This window comes from Megachile rotundata, chromosome 12 (genome assembly GCF_050947335.1).
Source record: "Megachile rotundata isolate GNS110a chromosome 12, iyMegRotu1, whole genome shotgun sequence".
Classification (NCBI taxonomy): domain Eukaryota; kingdom Metazoa; phylum Arthropoda; class Insecta; order Hymenoptera; family Megachilidae; genus Megachile; species Megachile rotundata.
In genome coordinates, this window is record NC_134994.1 from 3,438,017 (window position 1) to 3,460,865 (window position 22,849).

Here is a 22,849-nt window from a genome sequence, read left to right on the forward strand (position 1 = left end):
AGCACGAGTACCGACGAAAACTGTTGTTCATCTCTGTTGAATAATTAGTCCGCGTTTCTAATTCGTAAATCAAACCGCTGGAGACGTCGCTCGAACTGACCCATGGCGGCACTGACTTTACGCATCGTTTGTTGCCATTGAATACTTGTCGTATAACGTAACATTCATCAATTCCTTAAGCATCTTGTACATGTTACACATAATATGCTTCGTGTTTGAGAACTATAACAACTTTTTATATTCGTCGTTGCAAGGATATATTAAAATTTAACACTAGAAAGACTGAAACTTTGATTCACTTTGACTGCTTTGGGGCAATATAGGTATAACACATATATATATATATACCGGAAATGAAGGAGGGGGGAGATAACTACAATTATTAATAAACGCATTTATATGTTGTACAAAAAGTCACAAAATTCTAAGAAGCTGTGTCATTCTATACACAATTGTTTTTTTAATTGAAATTGAAAAGCAGTCAAAATGACTGCCTTAGGCAATCTAGTGTTAATATGTTCACTGCCACATTTGAAAAGGGTTTTTGTGTTTCTTGAATGTTATCAATATGTTTACAATATTTTGTAATATTTATTATTCATAGTCTCAGGTAATTAATTTGAGTTCTTGTAATTAGGTAAGTGAACAAATTCTTGACGATGTAGATAATAGATTCGTATGGAAATTTAAGTGTCATCCACATATGAGTGACGTGGAAGTGAAGTGTTAATCTATATGCCGCGCACAGTGTGTTGTTTGGCCAATTTAGCGGGACAAAAATCCTGCTTCAAAGAAATACTGATTATTTTTCGTTTTATTGGTTTTTTATTAATCAAAAACATGATATTTCATTAAACATTAATGATTATATATATTTACTAAATTATTTAACAGTTAAATAAACATAACAATAAAATAAACATACAAAATCATTATACAAATTTCTCTTTTATGTTATACATTATTTACATTATTGTGATACGTCTTCCAAGGAATTGGGATCGATTAATGGTTCTTCCAAAAATTGTTGTATTTCTATTATTATATTTTTCCGGACAATTTTTGGAGAAGTTCGTAAATGCGAAATAATCGGATCTGAAGAAATTAATAATCTGTTTAATAAATCCCACATAGTATTAATTCTATAAGCTTTTCCGTTTTCACGAGAAGCGCATGCGTCAGCGCGATATGTCTAAATAAAAATGATAGATGTCAACGTTTGTCTGTAATGCCCTTTCAAGTTTATATTGCTTATAAGTCCAGCTTTCAACACAAGAAGTGGGAACGTTGTATAAAGTGGTATACTATGTTAAAAGTCTACCTATATTGTGAAATATAATTTAAATTATACGCTAACATTTGAAAAGGTATAAAAGATTAATAAAATGCTATTTCAAAATATGACAAGTGTAGAAATCATTCTGAATGATAAAAGATAATACTACATATATACAAATATTAATTTTGGATACTGGTACAACACAATTGTCAAAAATCTCAAGTGCGGAAAAAGTGTTCGTAGAAGCAATTGCGTCAAACTACATCTTCAGATACTATTAACAGATCATTACATATTGTTTTTTTAGATTAATATTGATATTTTCTTATAAAATGGACATTCTACTATCGATACATAATGTCAGTGGACATATCTGTGTAAGTTGCAAAATTGATTTTTGTCCCGCTAGATTGGCCAAACGACACACTGTGTGACGCATCAAATTTACCATACAACCTACGCTCATATTAGAACGCATCAGATTTATTTTACCCAAAACGATCACGTTTTATGAGCACTTGTATAACTTGATTCAGAAAACAAATACTTTGTTCTTTAGTGCGGTTAAAATCGCACTGCTGTTTAGTGCAGTTTTCATTTTAAAAAGCATAATTTAGATAGTATTATGGATATGCATGTTCATCGATGTTTCAGACGTCAAATTTCAGTTTTATTTTAAAATAATACTCATGACGGAACAATTGTAAAATTTTATTACAATGAGATGACTTGTTCTGGTCGTATATGAATAAGAAAATTTGAAGTCGTATATATATAGTTTTGAATATACTTCAGTATTTAAAAATTAAATTCAGTATACTAATTAATTTAATTTTTGCGTTATTTAATATTATTAAGTGTACATAAAGCTGAAATTAGTAAGCTTTTTAAACTTATGCAGTGCACATTTATACTGTTAGTGTCCCTAACTTCTGATCCTAATCTATAATCATAGAAATGATTTTTGTTACGTCTAAAAATATACATATGGGATGAGGCTGAATCGACGCCACATACATATGTATATGAATGTTAAGATTTTATGTATTTAATGAGAAGTGTCAGTCTCGGAAAAAGGTAGTGGTTGATCAACAATCTAACATTTGTTAGTCTCTGTCCGCATGTTTACAATTTTACATGTTTATAAGTCAATAATAAAATTAATTATGTTCAAACTTGCTGCTATTAATTATTATTATCAGACGTCTTCGAAGATTAAATATTTCAATATACAAAAATTAGCTATTAATATCTAAATCAATTATTAAATTCGTTTTTTTAATAATTTACGTAATAATTTAAGTTTTAATATAACATGTTATATTTTGCTAAAAATATGTTTAAATATGTATTGTAAATATTCAGAAATTAATATCTTAGTAAAGTAATTATAACCAAGATTTATATATAACGAAAATTTGTTTATGTTTACAGGTATGTACTGGTGGCATGGTCACTTATGGTTTACATAAACGAAGTTATGCGATACGTGTTCACTCGATCCGACGGTTCTCCATTTTGTTGAACGGTATAGTGAAGTTAATTTACAAATATTTTTAAGTTTTCTAGATCCTAATAAATAATCTAGCCTTCTTTGAATGTTAAATTGTGAACTATTTTATAAGCTGCATATATTTTAATCCTTTATGTATTATTAGATTAAGGTTATCGTCAATGTTTATTACAGTAAACTATCAAATTAAAAATCCAATGTCAATCATTTCAATTAAATGTAAAATATACATAATGAATAATACAATTTATGTAATTAATATTATATTAATTTTATCGATGTTAATTATATGTATATTTATTCTTGAAAATATTCTTCGCTATATTTGACTAGTACTAAATTCAAATAGAATATGTAGTTTGTGTTCTATTTCGGTATCAGTATCTCCTGCACTTGTGGCAATTTTCAAAATCATCAATCTAGTATTTGAAGTACGATTAAAGAATAAATTTTTAAATGTTTGTTTTTATAATACTAATACAATTATATGTGTCGTTTATATTGAAATTTGCTTAAATCCATTTGTGTTTAAATTGAGATATTTAAGATTCTGCATATCAATGAAATTAAAAACATACGTATAGGATACCAATGTGTCACACTCCTTAGGTTCCTAAGGGAGTTAAATTTACTATTTCTACCAAAGTAATAGTAATTTTTAAGTGAATGATATGTATCTTTTTATCAGACATTATAATTAATTGTATTTAGGCCATTTTCAAAGTTAATTATTCGACTATCAAAATACCTGTGAAAATTTATACATCCAAAATTATCGTATTCTCGGAAAATATTTACCTGCAAAAAGTTTTTTATGACAGTTAACAAGTGGTTCGTGTTATTACAATTAACAAAAAATAACTGATAAATCGATTTAGGCCACTTTCAAAATAAACGGCTTGTATACTGATATATCTATAATATAAATGGTTTACAACTCATATAATGAATTTTAAAAATGCACTTCTCACTTCACTCACTATAATTAGCAAACGATTATTTATACAGCAGCGACAGAAATTTATTAATGGGGTATATGAAATATATTTTTTCATTTACATTGACAATTGCATTTAAGTTCAAAGGAATGAATTAATGTATTGTTACTTAAAACTTATTAGATTGAAGTTATAACACCAAACTCTTTATTTAGAACAAATTTACTGCAAATTATTATAGTAGGTGCTCCTAAACTCAAACCCTGAAAATTAAAATAATATAAGTGATAAAATCGTTAAAACGTGTCGAACGTATTGAGAGAAGATTGCTAAATGTTCTTCTATTTTAGTTTCACCGTACTAATTATATTCGTACAACGGCGTTAACAAGCCACTCAATTAACCGAATTTCTAAAGCCAGTGCTTGAAGCCTTTCGATTCAAAGCGCTCAGAACAATTCAGCTTAAAACACCTTGTCTCGAATATCGTTGCACAATTTCATTAATTTCCTTGCAACAATAGATACGTCCACGTGCAGCTCATGTTTCATTGCTCTAAATAAAGTACACATATACTCATTCAGAGTGTATTAGAAATTACGTTTTAGCTCTGCTGACGTAATTATTAATGAGGTGATGGAAATCTGGGAATTTTTTAATTAAATGATTTAGGGGAAGTGAAAATTTTTGAATTTAAAGTTATAGATGTTTGAAAATTTGGAAAGTTAAAAATTTGAGTAAGCAATTGGAAATCTGGTAATGAGCTGGAAGAAATTTGGAAGTTTGGGAATTTGGAAATTTTCACAATTAATAATTTACTAAACTGAGAACTTTCGAATTTTAGTATTGAAAATTTAACGTTTTGTAAGTATAATAGTTCAGGATGTTGGGACTTTTGAATTTTTTAATTTTGGGAATTTGGCGATTTGGATTTTGAGATTATGGAAATTTGGAATTGCATGGTAACAAATTTTCAAATCTGTGACTGTGGATATTTGAAAATTGAAGAATTTGGAAATTTTTAAACTCAACTCGGTACTTATGAAATTAGAGGATTAAATAAATAAGAAATTGGAAAATTAAAATATTATGAAATTAGAAAATGTGGAAATTAAGAATTTAAATAATTAAAATTTTCGTGAATTAAAATATTGAAATAATGGAATTAGGAACTTCTGAAACTTGGAAATTTTTGTAATTTTAAATTGTAAGTGTTTGGAAATCACAGAATTTAATTCTGTTAAATTGTGTAAGTTTTGACATCTGCCCATTTTAAATTACAAAAATTCAAGAGTTAACAAATTTACAAATTAAAGGGAGTCAGGAATTTATAACGTAGAAAATATTTAACCTAGCATCCACTAATTTCTTAGTATCCAAAGTTGCACAAACATAAAAATATCTAGTTACGACACTGCTCAGCTCTAAACGCCAAATCGCACCCTCCTCCAGATGTATGTTTCTCGATTTAACACCGAAGTAAAACAGTGTATTCAACTTCGTCACGGCATTCCTACAAGCTCTGGCATCACCGTAAATCTGTTAACGCGTTAAGAAGACGAAACAGTGCATCGGTGTCCAGAGAGCACATAATCTAGCTAACAATGGAACAAAAAGCCGATGTAACCTAAACGTAGACAGTTAAACGGCTAATACCGCGAGGTTAACAAATAGCTGACAAAAGGAGAAGGATACGAGAGGAAGAAGACATCGCGTCTGAGGCAGCTTCTTCTCGGAGATCTGCCCGATTCTTCGAATCATTAAGCGACTAGCACAGGTCCCGTGTTTGACCATCGTCTGCTGATTGCGAACGGTGGACACTCTTCAAACAGTTGGCATCGTCGTGTAATTATCATAAATCAACCCCCGCCAAAGCGACAACCTCCGTGTGTGCGCTACTGGGTGTCAAAGGTTTCTTGGCACGAATCATGGCGTCGTTTTGCGTCCCACGTGAAAACACCGGTCGATTTGACCGGTATCTACGTTGCCAGGCGATAAATTTGCCAAATTAATTCACCTTTTGTACGGTTTTCGTCCGTCGCTCGTATGCTCCACTAAAATGGTCACGATTAATGATTTCTGTCATCTTCTGGACCGTGGATTGTTCCACGAACCTTGTTCCTCAAGGACGCCATCACGTTGAGATTCAAGTTACTTTGGTAAAAATACTTGTGAATTTAATGTTCAGGTGTAGTTTGTGACATTTTAGAATGTTTTCGTTTGAACATGTGGATAATTATTACTTCTGTAAAAAATGCTTGTTTGGTTACTTTAATAGTTCGGTTGATTTATTATGTCATTTTTTTAGAAAATGAAGTTTTGTGCAATACTAGTTTAGATGTATTTTATGTGATTCTATTTTTGACGCGATTTGCATCATAATTTAGTGTGTGTTAGTACATGTATAGTGTGTAATATAATATCTCGAATTGAAGAGTATTAACGATGAATGTTGTGAAGTTGCTAACTTTTAGCAGTTAGCCCCTTGCACTAATTTGATGAGTCTAACTCGTGACGCACTCGTACCACGGCCGTGACTAATTTTATTCAAATTTTAAATACGCTTCAATTTGGAGTTCAAGTCCAATTATAATTTGCATAGTCAACAATTGAATAATAACATATTGACATAACATTTCAATTTTTTTGTCTATTTAAATACTGTAGTTATAATTAGTCAGTTCTGACTGACGCACCTGACAAATAAGTCATAGTGCAAGGGGTTAGTCATAGGAATCACGACATTATATTATACATAGGCAGAATTATAATTCAGTAACTACGAAGATATCACTAATTTCATAAATGTGAGTTTTAGCAAGACGTGTGCTTGTAAGTAAATTTTTAATTATAGAATTAATCATATAGAATAGATTTCACTAAGCGATTTCATGCTAACAGATCCATAACTGTTACTACTAGGTAATATTTTTTTCAATTATCAGTCATTTCATGATAGGTTTTAATATAAATTCGTTTGCTATCATTTACGTCGCCAGTTAGTTCCACTTCTCAAATTTAGAAAATACTTCGACAGTTGTGAAAATGTTGGTATTTAGAATTTTCGAATTTGGATGTTTAGGAACTTCTAGGTTTGAGAACTCGAGAACTTAGAATTTTTGATAATTGGAAATGTAGGAGTACTAGAATATGGAAATTTGCGGATTTAGAAATTTGAATAATTGGGAGGTTGAGAATTTGAAAATTGTAGACATTTGGGACTACGCAAATATAGAGATTCAGGAATTTATGAATTTAGGAATCTAGGAATTCAGGAATCTAGGAATTTAGGAATCTAAAAATTTGGTAATTTGAGAATTCAGGAAGATAGAGATTTGAGAATTAGATCATTTTGAAATTTAGCAATTTGTTAATCAGAAAATTTTTAAATTTAGAAATGTAAATATTTTGAAGGTTTAGAAACCTGATAATATAGTAATTTGAACTGTTCAAAATTTGAAAATTTGGAAGCTTGAAAACGTAACAAATAACAATGTAAAAATGAAAATATTTAGAAATATGGTATTTGGAAGTTCAGGAATTAAAGTGTTAGAAACTCTGGAAGGAAACTTCAACTTGTCGAGAAGTTGTAGATTTAAAGATTTATAAATTTTTTAACTTTTTAAATTAACAATTTAAAAGGTCGAGAATTAATGAATTTGAATTCAGATAAATTTGATTATCAAAAACTTTAAAAACTTGGAATTGTGTGAACTGGGGATTTAAAATTTAATTATTTAATATGTTAGAAGTTTTAACATTTAAAAATCTTTTAATAATCTTTAAACTTTGCAAAAACTTTTTAAAAATTACGATCAAATAAAATGTTAAAAACCCACAAATTTTTATCTTAAACACTTTTTGCAGACAAATCATTTCGAAAAACAATCGTAGTATAGCTCTTCATCAATTAAGGAATTACTTAAGGGATTATTAAGAAACCTCCCAGCATTTAAGGAATTGTTTCTATCTCTAAAATGCACATTGAATAGAAACAAAAAAACACGTACCACAATATGAAATAACATCTAATAAGTATATAAAATTTCATTGCAATCAGTGAGTTGCAGTTGAGTAATGTTACATATTAACACTACAACTACCAGTGTTAAATGCATACTTATTTCTAAATTGAAAATGAAGTAAAAAAATAAATAAGTAAGTACGGAGACATCAACCAACATGTAGAAGTATTCTTTGTCTCAACAACATATGACAGACATTTCAACATTAACGTGACAACAAAATTTTGTAACATAAAATGTAAAGCTAACCACTCATTTTGACTGGTTAGTAGCTCTAGTGTTAATGTTCATTTTCGCAATTTTTCTTGTACATTTCTTTTACTTATTCGTTGCGCGTTCTCTTCAAAGTCATCTAGTCGAGATTTGAGGTCAGCTTCGAAATGGAACACTTGGAGAAATCGATCGATGACAGATTGATCGAGACGACTAAGGAGGCCGTCGGGATCGTCGGTTAATTGCTCGGAAGCGTTGCGTCGACGGACACGTGATTGGCAAGCCTGTCTCAACTAACCTATACACCTAAACGGTCTTTGACTGCTAGCTCCTGTGCAGAACTCTCTCGTTTCCTGAAGCTGAACAGAATTCACACGGACACATGGACAATTTTAACCCATTGCAATCCGAATTTGTTTCCTTTGATTCCCAATAGTCTACACCGAATTAGTTTTTAAAGTTTCTCGACGAACTTTTGTAACCTCAGCGCAGCGGTGTAATGATAAAAAAAATCAATCTGTATTATGGATACATTAAAAAATAAATACATCGTAGATCTATAGAGCAAATCTATACTAGTAGGTTTACAGACCAGGTGCCTCAAGCGAAATCAAATGTGTATCTAAAATTTGGAGTATCTATTGTATGTATATAGGTAGAACAAGAATGAGGTGTGGAGATTCTAAAGTCGTTTCAAACGATCAAATGTGTCTGAAACTATCGAAAACAAAACTGGCGGCAATGAGGACGAAGTATTGTCGTCAAAAATAAGTTATAGTTTTAACATGATTCCAGTTGAGTCCATAAGGTGAAGTGGGGTAAATGCAGACTGGTTTTTGTAAAGTTGGTATTTAAACGTAAGTATTTTCAGTCTGCTATGTAAATACTTAACGCTGTCGATATCTAACGCTTTGCACAATTAATACTATTTAATTAATATTAACTAGGACCTTGTACATTTTGATTTTGATAGGAAATTGTTTAAAATGTCAACTACTCTGATCTTTCCCCGAAAATGAGGTAAGAGCGTAACTTGAAGTTAAAAATATTATACTTTGAAACTTTATTTCATGTGCAACGGGGCAAGATCAGAATTATTAACAAAACTGCTATAAAATGCCAAATATATTTGAGGAAAATTTGTGCATATTTGTGCGCCATCTATGACGAATAGCTCACATCAACTTGTAGTACATTACTACATACTAGATGAAGAAATTTCGCTCATATTGTAATAAAAATAGCCTGTATATGCACTTGCTCCGTTTACGAACTTACCCCACTTCACTTTATGTCAAATGATCGAAAACACCTGTCGTCAGATTGGCGCCAAAATCTATACAGCAAATTTAGGGTCCCACGAGTATACTCTTACAATTTCAAGTCAAAGTACCTGAAATTATTGTCTGTAGCGTGGGAGAAACAAACAAAGATGCAGACGAACGAACAAATGCAGAACAGGTCGCCTCAAGAGCTTCACTATGTTCAGTAATTATATTATTCTACAGATTTATCTTTCTATAGATATATGTGTGTACCTACATATAGAGCTTTCTATGGTATCAGATCATGATATTTATCACGATTTGTTTATCAGTCGTCTTTTCATTCGTTTTCCTATATACTGCGATGTATATTATCGCAGAATTTTGGAATCTATAATAGCTTCAAAACCACTATGTCTACTTCGAATTCATATTTTGTCATATTCACACTCTTGATTACTTACTTGATTACTTTTTCATAATTATTCTTAAAGTTTAAGTAATTTTGACTTCATTTTGAATTCATCCTCGGATATCATTCACGCAGTAACGTTCATATGTTACGATATAGTTTTAGAATTTTTACAAAAATATTAAACATTCATTAATTATATTTTAATACAGTATTATAACTTCAAGTGTAAAACATAAAATATAAATTAATTTAACATTTTATTAAAATTCTAACTAACTAGAAAATAATATACTTTCGGATGTAGAACATAAGGAACAGATTAAATTTGATATATTAATAAAATTATAAAAGTTAGAAAGTGACACAATAATTTCTTACAATAAAACTTAAATATTATATCAACATTTATATACAATAAGTAACACAGTGTTCAAATTACATTTAATAAGCTGTAACAGTACAACAGTAAAGAAAATAACAATGCAATTTGATGAGAAAAATAATATAATTTATCAGCAATAGATCTTTCAGTGCAATTTGAACATTATACTGTTAACTCTTATCACAATCTATTGGTGAAAACTTATTATTCTTTTTGTCGTAGTTTTCTCGCCAATTTCTCCTTAAGACAATTACGTTCGCTCGTAACATATTCATACTTCACTACATTCACACTTTTGATCAGTTCTTTATATTAACTCTTATACTAATCATTTCTGGTGTTATCAAAAAAGAATCTAATTGGTTACCTTTCAAATAAAAAAATACGACAAAAGCTAATATTGAAGTTAAATTTCATTAAATTTGATGTTCAACTTAACCTCTTCAGATCTAAGCTATTCTGTAATTGAATATCTTAAATTACTCATATGGATAATTAAGACAACAGATTTAATAGTAATGAATTTCAAATTGAATATGAAAGTATGAATTATAAAAAGCATCCAATTATTGGCACGTGAAGCAAATTCATGTTTTATAAAGCACTGTTTTAAAACGCATACTACAATTTTTGCAAATTTTCTATAAAATTATAAGTGTAACTTTTTCCTCTTCGGCTAATATTGTTTTCTGGATCTAATTCACAAAATTGTTGTTCATTAATCTTCTCAATATTTACCCTTTTAGTAGGTACCGAAAAAATTGTACCTTAACAAAAAACACCGCCGAATCTAAAATAAACTAAAAAGATTTAAGTAAAGTTTAAGAAAAATAATGCATTTTATCAAGACAAAAAGAATAGTAAGAATACTTATAAAATTCAAAAAGGAGCATATTACGAAATGAAGGGAGAATAAATCAAGACCAACTATATTTTGCAAATGTTGATTATAATGATGCATCTAGCTAATATTTAGCTATTTATCTAACGATATATCTTATGTATTAAATCTTGTTAATTATTTTACCTTATGTAAAATAATTAAGATATTGAAGTTCTTCAGATATTAAAAGTACTATACATCAATTTTTACGTTACAAACATGTTTCCTTGAACAGATTGTACAGATATATGATAGAGCATCAATCGCAATGCGGAAAAAGTACGCATCATGTTGCAGTATCTGATAATCGCAGAATCTAATACGAAATTTATATAACACCTTGAAATCTTACTCCGGCAAGCGGTTATCGAATAGCCAATAACGTATTAAATGTTTCCACGAGAATTATTTTCGACAAGCGATCGTATTCAACCCCTCACTCTACGTACGATATCAAGGATTTTCCTTCTTTCAAAATTTTTGTGCGTGAAAGTTACACTGAAGAGATATTCTATTCTTATTTCTTCTATTTAGTCGCTACGTGTACAGTCAAGATCAAATTTAGCTCTGATGGACAGTATGTGGCAATGAAGGGAAACGATGAGGGACATTTGGGAATTTTCATTAGTCAGTTTTTAAATTTAGAAATTCGGAAATTTGAGTGTTTCACTTCAGAATTTCACAGATTTAGAAATCTATAAATGTAAGAGTTTAATATTTAGAGATTAGAAAATTATAGGAACGAAGGAACTTTAAGAATTTGTGAATTTCAAAATTTGAGGAAACATGAAAATCTGAAAATATGACTTATGAAATCTTGCAAATTTGGAAATTTAGAAATGCGAAAATTTGTCAAATTTGTGAGTTTCGGAATATTTTATAACGTGGAAATATAAAATTGTAAAAATGTTATAATACGGAAATTATGGAATTTGAAATTTGAAGACTTGAAAGCTTAAAAATTTGTAAATTTGTAAGTCGATGGATTTAAGAATCTCTATTGCAATTTAAAAACCTTTTTGTCAAAAGTGTACAAGAAACATAAGTACTCTTATTTCCCAGCTTATCTCAAAAAACCACGAAACTAAGTTTGAGCTAGTCAATCTACCAGATACAGATTAACCAATTTATTTACATACCTTTGGCTCCGACATTTACATATTCAGTGCGCAAACATATATTACATGTCACGATAAGAAACCCGACAACGTCGCGAGCATTTAATGCGAACGTAAGATTTATCATCCGAACTCCGTTCAGACAAAATTAATGCTAGTCCCTTATCAACAGTGGAACGCACTCCATATGGCGAATACAAAAGAATGAACTGTCTTTTGATTGATTAACAACAATTAACCAAAATCTGTTAAATGCAATCTATCCGTCCATAAATCGAGGTGTGTTGGTGCGAACAACCAGCGACTATATGGCCAGAAATCGATAATAATCTGGTCATACATTTACCCTAACCGACCACCCTCCAAACTGACACGTATCGTCGCGTGAAAAAAAGAACACGAGCATGGTAAATTATATAAGAACAACACGATCGTTTGTCATCGCTGTCATCGCAGATGCTTCGTGCAACGAGGATGTTAATACCGTGAGGTTCGCGTGTGACGTGCTACACCCGGTGCACGCAGGTGCCACCACTCACGCACAACGATTTATCGTAGGTTGCCACCGCTCAGTGTCAAATTTAGTGGAAGAAATCAAAACAGTCGGTTAATAATTTCATAACAGATCATTCGGACGCGATTCGTCAGGATTTGTAAATGGAAAGGGACCATGTGCAGTTATGTCTCACAACTGGCGGTATACTCACATTGTCCCTCTTTATGTGTATACGCGTAAATGAACTATTTATTTAAAAAATTTGTCAAATTCATTTTTGAAAAAAATGAAAATAATAACTATAAATGAAACCTAATGTCGCATATTTTTCTATAAACAATCTATAGTTAAAAAAATGTAAATGTTTTAATAATTGTGTGATGGAAGTTTCGGTGATTATCAGTATTGGAAAGATGTTTACTTTGAAAGTGATACATGTTCTTAGGTTAAAATGATTTTTATCCGAATATATTAAATTAGATAACCGCAGTATGTGTGAGAATGTGCCGTAGGATTTCTATTTCTGACTTCTATTATCAGCTTGGAAGCAAATTCTAGTTCAATTTCTAATAAATACCCAATAAAGTCGACGCGATTCGTGTTTTAGAAATACCAAACCCCTTAATAATTTAATTATTCTTTGAAAATTAATTACGAATTGTGGTAAATATTATTAAAAAAAGATATGACTCAGAATGATTACAACGAAAATTGTAACTGTGATACATTTGAAAGTGAAGCTTATAAGCTTATAACAAAATAAAAATTTTTGTTTTAATAAAATCTCCCAAACTAGTTAAAATAAAAAAATGAACAGTGTAAGTTGAACAAAAATATCACGATACTCATTTAAAAACTAACTTGCAAATTTGAACGAGAACTTTAAGATTCACCTCTCGAGTGCAAGGGGTTAAAATAATCCAACAAAAACTTCTACCTCGCGTAGAGAACGAAATCTCGGTCACCCAGCGCTGCCATAATCCACGGAACAAGTTATCCTAGTTGCAAGAGAAGTGTAGACACGCTGTGGGTAGTATGCAATAACTGATGATTATCGGTGAGTTGATGATCCGTGTAATTAAAATAAATTAATAACGAGCGCAAAATGAGGCGGGAAGCGGTAGGAGGGCGTTATTACGGGCATGGGTTGTTAAGGACCAGCTACTCGCTGCCTGAGGGATAAAAGAAACTACGAGTGGAGCGAAGAAGTTATAATCCTGGCGTTCAGATGCAGCCATGGCTTGCGCAATCCGTGGACAACCCGAAAGATTTTCGTATCCTGAAAAACCACCCCTACCCTCTGGTACGCCAAGGCGATGCGATTTAATTAAAGGCCTCGTAGCTCCCGGCCGTGACTTGGTTCGTGGCTTTTCTTCTCGGCCGGTTAACGAACCTAATTTTTAGTCGGTTTGTAGATTACGTTGAGGGGTTCGTTCGAACTCGATCTACCGTAATTCTCGAGGACGAATGAGGGGGTACAGGAGGTACAGGCGGTACAGAGCCGGTCGTTCCCTTCGTTAGCTTACCACGACCACGGTGAACCACGATGTCTAACTGAATTTTATAATCGTGGCCGATGTTATTAAATTTGTAGCTCGGTCGGGGGGTGGAACGCTCGAAGAGAAGGAAGGTCGCGCCAAGTCCGTTTTAAATTACATAAGGGTCAATGCGCGATTAGGGATCGAGTATTGGTATTCGTTTACGTTCGTTAGCCTCCCCTCTGGATAATAAGGGTAAGTGAATTTCGTAATGGTGGTCCGTCCGCGATCGCATTAAATCCTTCGGCGCACACGATACCTAATGTGTACGATATCCGGCCAAACGGGTGTAAAAGTGGATGTTAAAGATACCGGGTTAATTTAAAATTACAGTCATCAATTTGTGATCGGTCGTGATCGGATATTTAGCCAATCTCCACGATGTACATACGACGCGCGTGCCCCCCTATTATGAGTGAAGCCGAAGTTTCCGTAATTGCACATCGTATAGTCGGACAGAGTTTATTCTGACCATAATTGGGTTTTTGGTTGTAACTTCATACAGATTGGTATTTGAGGTTTTTTCAAGGCAATTTTAACTTTGATGTCGAATATTTGTGATATAAGGTAGCGTCATGTTCTTTAAATTATTAATTTAAAGCAATTGAGATGTAATTAATTTAACATTATTTCGAAATCGAAAAACCTGATTTATTGAAACGGTTTGCTGAACCAATTTGTTGGTCCTGAAAAAGAAAAGTAACGTGTCCTTTATAATCGTTACTCCCGTGGATTATTATTAAGTTCGCATGTATGTCGCGAAGCTGAATACAACAAAGGGCGATGGAGACGCAGGCGTTTAATTTTAAATTACAAGGCTCGATCAGTAATTACGGCGAGACCGCGACGAACGACGCTTCATTAGAACGAGACACGAATTTTCGTTGATGTTCCACCATCCCCAAATGGAGGGGGGCTGGAAAACGAACGCCAGCACGCTAAAACGCACGAAGGTAATAAAGGAACGTCAATACAAACGATATCCGACAATTACCGTGGCCATCGCGAATGCAAAATATCGTTTTACGCTGGGATGAAATTGCTTTAACCACTTCATTAATGTAATTACCAATCGTTCGGTGATTATACTTGATCGAATCGATTGGATTACGTGCACCTCAAATGTTCTGTTAAGTTACGTTCTATACTAATTATGACTTTTGGGATTTTAGTTTATATGGCTAGAAGTAAATCCACATGTGACTAGAAATAATTTATACATGATTAGGACTGGTTTATGCGTAACTCGAAATAGTCCACATATGATTGGAAACATGTGACTTAAAATTATAATTTACACATAAATAGAAATGATAGTTTTCACTTAAGTAAAAATTATAGTTCACACATGACTAGAAATTATACAGTAATTCATATAAACATATAGTTCATATAAAAATTCTTACGGCATATAAAATATGCAAATTCTGATTACAAATTCTTACTGCAGTTTTTACCCTCTGTTAAATTCTACAGTTTATGCATGCTGCAATCGATAGTATCTATGCTTGTTATTTAATTAACTATTTCATATATTATATATATTACTATTCATACAATGTATAATTCTGCATTTCAGTACCGAACTAACCCAGGTCCATTTTTGTCCTCCTCGTTTAAACGATTTTTATATAAAAATTAAAAAATATAAAGTACCCAAAGTGGACTTAGGTTAATTTGACTTTCAGGTATATTCTTCATATCATTATAAATATATTTATCATAAAATAATAAATACATACAATAAATATGTTTATCAAATCGTGTTATAGTTATCAAATTTTAATATTCCCAATTTCTATATTTACAAATATTTATGTCCTCAAATGATCAGACATTTCACATTAAAAAAATAGTAAAAGTAATTCATAAATCTTTCTACAGTAAAAATAATTCACCAGATCTGAATGCTTCGGGCTAATTATCCTCCCGCCAGTTTAGCACCTAACTCGCGAGACGATTCCCGAGAAGTTGGTCATGGAGAATCGCCATATTAAATTGTGCAAACGCTGGTTAATTATCGAAAAGAGTTTATGCGAGGCTGTCCTCATATACGTAACTCACAGCTGACGCAGATGCACGAGACAAACTTCTGAACAGCACCGAAATGTTACTAATTTGTTGGTTAATTAGTTAACGCGACCGCAAACCGCGACAGCTTCGATCCCCCTTTCGTTCGCACGCCTCGATGAACCGATTGCGTCGTCAACAAACGAAACTCGAATATGGAATCGAAACTGGTTATAAAGCTGGAAGGTAAACAACAGACGTTGCTTTTCCGTGTCTGAATTGTTCGCAACACTTTCGGACGCGTGCTACGTGGATTCCGTTCACAATACGCTCGTCAAACCGCCATACAATGAGAACTCGCCCTAAATTTGAGGACCTCTACTATGTTTGTAAAAAAAGTTTTACGGTAGAACGAATTGAGGGAAATTCGTATTTTTTATTTTTTATTTTTTTTTTTGGCAATTTCGGAAAATTTTCGTGTTTCTAAAGTTCAATATTCCTAAACACCAAGTTTGAGAAGTTTCATATTTTTAAATCTTCTAATTTTCGAAACCATAAATCTTTAATTCCACAAATTTCTAAATAATTAAATTCGCAAACTGCCAAATTCTCACATTTCCAAATTTCCATATTACCAAATCTCCAAATTCTCAAATATCTATATTCATAAACTGTAAATTCTCAAATCATCATATTCTTGAACCTCCAAAGTCTCAAATTTCTAGCCACCAAATTTTCAGTTATTTCCAAGTCTCCGAATTCTCAACTCTCCAAGTGTCCATATACCTAAATCTCCAAATTCTCAAATTTTCGTATCCTTAAATACCATTTAAATTCCATTTTCGTATCTTAAGTCGTCAAAGTCTCAGATTTCTAGACCCCTAAATTTTCAATTACTCAATTTTCCAAATAGTTAAATTCCTAAATTCTTAAATCCCGGACTTTTCTGTACGTATCGTAGTGTTGTTACTGTATAGAATAATCACGTGTCCGTCAAGTATACAATAAGTGTAGCATACGCATGTGATTGCCAAAATGTAGAATAATTGTGTGACTGTTGAATATAATATAATTACATGATTTCCAAGCATAGAATAACCACGTATGTACGTATCAAATAATCACGTAACTGCCAAGTACAGAAAAAAAACGTGACAGTTAAGTACAAAATAATTACATGACTGTAAAGCATGTAGATTTCTATTACATGAGTAGAAGCCTAACGATCAGACTTTTCCTAATCCACTTGAAAAACTTCCTCTTCCTCGAGTGAAGTGAAACGACGGTTCCATCAGTCACATGTCTGCGGGCCTAAAATTCGATTCGCAATCTTGGTGACATCGAGGTGGCTTCGAGGGCTGTCGCGAAACCTTATTGGAATGTAGTTACCGTTGGTTCCTGTGGTTGCGCCCGGTTGTGACGTCTAGCGCGTTGAGCAAGAGATTCGCGTGCACGATACGATTTCCAATTCCCGAGCGTCATTTCTCCCGCAGTGACATTTGAGCCGGTTGCTCGTACACTCGGCTGCAACTTGGCCTTCCTTTGAATAACAACTAATATTTCGGAATTTTAATAACTTTTAATTCCCAGATTTATGAATTCGTTTTTAACTTGGCAACTTTGTAATTTGTTAAACTTTCAACATATTTCAAATTGTTTCATTTTCGACCGTTAGTCTCCACGAATTCATAGTTTCTAAAATTTGACATTATTAGTTTCAAATTTTTGGATGCGTACTTTTCTGACTGTTCAAATTCTCAGATTTGCATTTTTCAAGTTTTGACATTATCAAATTCGTAAATCTCTAAATTTATAAATTTTCAGGTCTCCAAAATTTGTAAACTTTCAAGTGTACAAATTTACAAATACACACTTTCCAAATTTGTATATTATCAAATATTATTTGTAATCATTAAAATTCAAAAATTTTCAAATCTCTAAAATCTCGTAATTTTGGAACTCCTAATTTTATGAATTTTCCAACTCCTCCGAAATTTCTAAATTCTCAAATTTTTAGATTTCTATATGTATATCCAAATTTCCTAATTTCACCATCTTTAAATTCCTCATTCTCCCAATCTCAAGGTTTCCTAGTTTCGGTCCTATAAAATCCTCAGATTATAATATCCCCAGGTACACAATCCCAAAATTCACTAATGTCACGATTTCAAATCTTACTAGATTTCCAAATTTCAAAGCTTCCAAATATCTCGACACTTACATTCCTACATTTCCATATTCCTAGATTCTGATAACCCAATGTCCCCTAATTTTAAGGTTGGCAAATTTCTAATACTTTAACATTCTTATATTCCCATGTCCCTATACTACTAAATACTTACATCTATATATTTCTTAACCTCAAATCTGTAGATTTCCATATCCCTAAATCTTTATATATATCTCGATGATCCATAATCTTAAAATTCTCAAATTTTTAGTTCTCCAAATATTTATGTTCCCAAGTTACTAGGTCTCTAAATACTTACATTCCCATATCTAGTTACTATTTCTAGTTCTACAAATCTTTAGAGTCGGAAATGCCTAAATCTTCAGGCATTTTCTATATTCGCCTTCCTATATTCATATAGGCATTTCCTATACGAATATTTCCTATATTTAGGCATTTCCTATATTACCTATATTCGCACATTTCCATAATTCTAAATCCTCAAATTGCAAAATACCCTACTTCCAATATTCCCAAAACCTCAGACCACCAAGTTCATATATTATTACATCCCTAGAATTCCCAAATTCTGCTGATTTTATCCCTCGTCCCGTAATGTCCACTATTTCTACGAACACCTTGATCCTCATATTCCGAATTCCTCGAGTACCCATCTTCAGATTAACAAAATCACCTTTCCTCCTCTATTACCATATTTTCCCTAACGGAACCAAATTTGTTGTTTACTGTACCTAGTCCTAGTGCACGCGGAAAGTCCAGTTGGCGGGGTGAAGGGCAAGTCGAATAAGGACAGAGTGAACGGGAGGGGACTCCATGGCAACCATTTCGCGGAGGTTAGGGTAGTGGCGCGTTGACGGATCAAGAGCATCCCGTTGAGAGCACGTCGGGTCGTTGCCCTTGACCTACCGTTTACCAGACCACCACGACCCCGCTTCTCTTCTGTTCGCAAGCCATGACGCTGATCGTTCGATGACGCGTCGCGATGACGTTCCGCCCGTGGAGGGTCATCGGGCACTCGGGCGAACGGGTGTCATCGCATTACGCGTTTCCTGCCGGTTCTCGCGTTATTAACGACGGACGCGGCTGTTAATTGCGTCCACGAGCGGACATTGTGCCCGTCGGCACCGTAATTAACGCTTATTCGAACTCCCGGCATATTCGTAACATACTTTCGCGTTTAGGATCGCGGGCATTCATTTCGGATACGCGCGGCTGATGAATCGATTGTTCGCAATGAATTTGTTCCCTGTTTCTGCATATCTGCGATTCAACTTTGCTTTGGGTTAATAATGTGAAAGGCACTTATTAACCCCGATTGGAGAATTACTTCAAACTTCACCATGATATTCATATTTCACAGACAATTGTTTAATGTCACGAGGTCAAATGTTTTTACACATCAGACACAAGATGAAGTGATATTTAAAGAAACAAATTTTTCTGATTTGTTTTTATAAATCAATTGGCACCAAGTGACTAGTTTGAATTACTAATACGAACTATTGTTCACTTTTATCGAAAATATGTGTGACATTTAAAAACATGATTTTTGTTTGATCAATCAGTTGCGGTATCATATATTCTTTCGGCATCATATGGCCCACAAATGATGAAATAATTGATGAAACAATTCTGTATTTACAAAGAGTAAATAAAAATATAAAATTTACTTGAGGTTAAGAACAGGTTTTTTATCATATTCATGTGAAATTGTACTTTGTTCTGTAATGAGAAATTTTATATAAATAAGTACACGTCCCGTTATATAGGACAAGATAAATACCTAATGAAAACAGAAAACTTTTTGCCAAGTAATAAATTGTGCAACTTAATAAATTCAATAAATGTATAGATATACAGTTACAATGTAACATAAATATTTCGAGTGCATAATCTAACACAAGTAAATCTTTGAAACAAGATAGACAATTTCTTTTCTGAAGGATATAATAATACGTGTATTATAGCAATGAATGCAGCAAAATAAACCACCCGTTTCGGTTATAGAGAATAATACAAAATAAATCTTTTAAATGAAACAGCTAATATTTTTATTGCAATTAAACAAGGTTTTTAGCCAACAGCATGTTTTTAAAAGTGTTCTATCCATAATATTTTCACATCTCGAGAACGTTTGAAGCTAAAAGGTTAAATGATATTTACTCTGACTTTCCGCTCGTGTTCCAAGCGAAAACACATATAGTCGATAGATGCAAGGGTTCATCGTACTCATAGGGTTAAAGACACTATTTCCGTGAAAAATCTCTTCCAACTAGAAGCAGAAAATTGAATCAGCCCGTTTAAAAGCACAGCAATCAAGCGGTTTCATTCAAACAGTTTCAGTTGACTCTATTAAACGAACGGATCGGCAAAGTTTCCCTGAGAATTACGAACTCTCATTGGTTGCTCGTGATTTGTTGGCAAATTTGGAGTTTAAGGATTTCGGAATTTGGGAATGTTCGGTGATTTGGAGATATGGGGATTTCTAACGATTTGAGATATTGGAGATTTGGAAACTTTGGAATTTGAGAATTTGGAAACTTCAATGATTGAAGATTTAAGAATTTCAAATTTAGAGTTTCAGAAATTTGGCAATTTAGGAATTTCAAAATTTGGGAATTTGGAAACTTCGGTATTTAGAAATTTGAGAATTAAGGAATTAGGGAGTTAGGGAGTTAGGGAATTAAGGAATTTGGGGATTTGAAAATTTGAGAATTGTAAATTCAAGGATTTGAGAACTTAGAGATATAGAAATTTCAATATTTAAAAATTTGGAAATCTTTTAATTTAGATTTAATGTAGATTTTGAAAATTTAAAAATTTGAGAATTTGAGAATTTGAGAATTTAAGTATTTGCAAAAATACGGTAATTTGGAGATCTGCAAACTTGAGATTTTAGGAATTTAGGTTTTTGAGGATTTAAGGACTTGTATCTTCGAAGTATTGGTAATTCGAATTCTTAGAAATTTGAAGAATAGCAAAATTTAAATAATCGAAAAGTCGCAAATGTCGTAATTAAGAAATATTTATTGTTGCAAGGTTCAACAGTTTAGAGGAAAATAATAAATTGAAAAAATGAAAAACTAGTAAACTGGGTAATTTAAAAATTCTAAAACTGGAAAATTGGAAAACTTGAAAACCCAAATATTCAGAACCTCAAAGACTCGAAAACCAGGTAATATAAACATTTGAATATTCGAAAACTCCAATACTCGAAAACTTGAATACTCGATAATTCAACAATTTGACCATAATGTACACAATTCAACACTAATACCCCACAAACAAGAATGTTAGCCACGGTAACGGATACATGGCAACGCTACCTCAATTTCATTATTTTCATGGTCATTAATCCATCAGCTGTTCTGCACTTATTTACATTCAACAAGCTCCAGAATCGGCCTATAAATTTCGAGAGGTGCGATCGGACAGCTATTAACATATTTCTGACGAGTTCGTTTATCCCGCTACAATTCTCTGTCCGTTTCTCTCTGTTGGCCGCAAACTTGTTGAATATGCATGAGACGCGTTTCACACAACACGACTCACGCACACGCGCTCGCTAAATTCCCGCAATCTTTTCGTAGATAAGTTTGTGCAACGAATTTCGTCGCTTCGAACGAAAATCTGTTCAATGTCTCATAGATTTGCCGGTGCTTCTGAGCAGAACGGAACTGTTCTAACTCCCGCGGGATCTAAACAGGGTTTTAAATTCGTCCGAGCTGCCGCAAAGTGAGTTCCTCCTGCAGGAATTGCAAATTTCAGCTGCTCCACGGTGCTAGTTTAAAATGAATCGGGAGGGACTTTTATGTTTTACTCTTTTATTTCAACTAGTGGTTCTCAAACTTTTTTACTTTGTATCCGTGGTAGAGGAATTTTTCAATAGGACTATAATCAAAAGCACGGTTTGAAGTTTCAGTTTTGTGTATTATTTATACGAGGTTTTATTTTAAACATAGAAGAAATTCATCAGTCAAAATACGAGATTTTAGGTGATTACATATTTCTGATATGAGCTACTCTGCAGGAAAAAGTACCTGCAGAAGATTTAGATTTTTGTCCACATTTTTCATTTAATTTGTACAATTTATTTTTTCCTGAAAGGTAATTAAATTTTAACGTCATCCATTTTTACTTTTTACATAAGTCACTTTATACATATACTACGTTTATATATTTAACAGATGTATATAGTATCATTTTCTTAATTCTTTTACGTTTGCGAGTTGTCATCTATACTCAGCGTTTTAATTTACTGAAATCAACTGTGAAATGTGTTAAAACAACTTCCGAAGATTATTTATAAATTTTTTCTAGTTAAATGGTCATCGGGTAGGTTTGTAAGAAACATTTTTAGTGCCTGAAGTCTTAAACGTTCCATTGTACTAGGTATATTATTCTGATAAAGTGTGATCGTTAAGGGTTAATTAAGGTCTCTCTGTTCACGCAAAAGGAGCAATCACCACCACATCGATAGCTAATACGAACAACGTTGTAACTAGATTCTGTTTACGTCAAAGTTACAATGTTGTTCTTACAAAGCTGTTACAGCGTTGTCGGCACGATGTAATTAAAGCATAT

The 22,849-nt window shown here is 32.5% G+C and overlaps 1 protein-coding gene across 4 annotated transcripts in view; it reads left to right on the forward strand.

Moving 5' to 3' along the window:
- Positions 1–22,849, forward strand: part of Rbp6 (RNA-binding protein 6) — a 1,376,067-nt gene that overhangs the window by 199,944 nt on the left and 1,153,274 nt on the right. For 3 of the 4 annotated variants that reach the window (XM_076538303.1, XM_076538302.1, XM_076538304.1), the window contains exon 1: positions 2,786–2,807. The exons of the other annotated variant lie outside the window; for it this stretch is intronic. The gene's annotated coding sequence lies outside the window, so the exon portion shown is untranslated. Of the gene's footprint in view, positions 1–2,785; positions 2,808–22,849 lie in introns of those variants that run through there. 4 annotated transcript variants of the gene reach the window in all.